A 2,228-nucleotide genomic window follows, 5' to 3' on the forward strand; every position below is an offset into this window, starting at 1 on the left:
TGGGAAATGTTCAATACGCAGCTGTCACTTTGTTTTTAACATTAACAATATCACGGAAAGTTCTAGACCACAGAATATGTGTGAGCTTTAAGGCCAGACTCTAAAATTCTGGGTTCAGATTCCACTTTCGTCTTACATTGGTTACATGATTTTGAAGAATACAGTGAACTATTCTGTACGCCATAAAATAAGGGCAGCAAATACCACCTACCTCCTGAGGTGGTGTGAGGATTGCACTGGAAAAAAATATACAAGACACTTCTAGTATTGCCTGCACTCAGCATTATCGTTCAGTAAGTACTTGCTCTTGGTAGAGAGGTAGCTCAGACCATAGAGTACTTGCCTAGCATGCATGAAGCCCTGGTGTTCCATCCCTGGGACCTCAGAAACTGCAGGCAATGGCATGTCTGTAATCTCACATGGAAAGGGGATAACCAGAAGTTCAAAGTAGTCTCACCTACGTCATGAGTTCAAGGCCAGAATGGCATAAATGAGACTATGTCTCGAAAAAGAAAAAAAAAAAAGTTAAGTGGAGCTGGTGAGATGGCTCAGTGGTTATGAACACTTGTCCTTTCAGAGGACCCAGCTTTGGTTCCCAGCACCCACATGGTGGCTCACAACCCTCTGTCACAGTTCCAGAGGATCTGATGTCTTCTTTTGACCTCCCAGGGCATCGGGCACATGCATGGTACACATGTATACATACCGGCAAAACAGTCATACAGATAAAATAAAGTAAATATGTGTTTAAAAAAGCCTTAAAGTTAAGTTCCAAAGACACAGCTTCCTTATACACTTAGAAACAGCATTGTAAAATAAGATGAAATCCTAGAACAATCTAACTGCATAAAATATGCCATTGCAATGTTTTATATAGTACAGTGACTATACCATTGTACATAATGATGCAATCACATCATTAAAATTAATCCTGTCTTGAACTTATGTTTTAGCAAGTAAATTACATTCCATTGCTTCCACTGTTATTAAACTTAAAACCAACAATGTTTTACAACTAGCCTGGCTTATGTCACTCTCTACCTACCCTCAGAAAAATAACTGAATATTTACTCCATGTCTGCCCTGAACACAGAACCTATAGAGAGCAGTTGCTGTGGAATAATGCTTTTGTACACTGGTTTAACAAAACACTAATTGGCCAGTAGCAAGGCAGGAGGAAGAATAGGCAGGATAAACAGACAAGAAGAATTCTGGGAAGAAGAAGGCTGAGTCAGGAGACACCAGCCCGCCATCCAGGGAGCAGCATGCAATGGCACACATGTAAAGCCATGGAACACGTGGCAACACATAGATTCACAGAAATGAGCTGAGTTTAAGTGTAAGAGCTAGTCAGTAGTTAGCCTGAGCTAATGGTGAAGCTGTTTTAATTAATATAAGCCTCTGTGTGTTTGCTTGGGTGTGAGCAGCTGCAGACCAGGCAGGACACAGGAAAACTTCTGGCTACAAACAGTGGCCTCAACTAACTTCATTTATATGGAATGATCAATTTCCCTAAGTGTTCATTTGATCAAGATTGTTATTTATTGCCGGGCGGTGGTGGCGCACGCCTTTAATCCCAGCACTGGGGAGGCAGAGGCAGGCGGATCTCTGTGAGTTCGAGCCAGCCTGGGCTACCAAGTGAGCTCCAGGAAAGGCACAAAACTACACAGAGAAACCCTGTCTTGAGAAACCAAAAAAAAAAAAAAAAGATTGTTATTTATAGACAAGTGTTTCCTATCTCTAGAGATAATCCAGGATGCCTAAGTGTCTCCAGAAAAAAATGCTATACTCTACCAAACCCAAATACCAGAAAATCTAATTGCAAGAAAATTATCAGTTTATGTGCTACTGTTATGATACCTCAACATCAGCTCTTGAGGATGCACTTGGGGGTCCTTTTCTGTCTTTATCTCAACCCAAGATCCAAACAGCAAATATGCATCTTATAATTACATTAATGGAAAAGCCCTCCAAAATTAGAGATATGGTTTGATTATATTTATATAAGAAATATGTCCAATAAAAACTGAGACCCACTAAAGAGGCCATAGTGATTCTGTTAATATAATGTGATTATACTTTTGTATCCTTTTTCAATTGTTTTGTTACCGACCATATCACTTTTACAAAAAAAAAAAAAAATTTAAGGTGTAAAACTCTAGAAAACTGGATCATGCGTTAAAATACACACTTTCTCACTTATGGACATGGAAAACAAACTCACTATA

The sequence above is a fragment of the Peromyscus leucopus genome, chromosome 22 (assembly GCF_004664715.2).
Source record: "Peromyscus leucopus breed LL Stock chromosome 22, UCI_PerLeu_2.1, whole genome shotgun sequence".
NCBI classification, from domain to species: Eukaryota; Metazoa; Chordata; class Mammalia; order Rodentia; family Cricetidae; genus Peromyscus; species Peromyscus leucopus.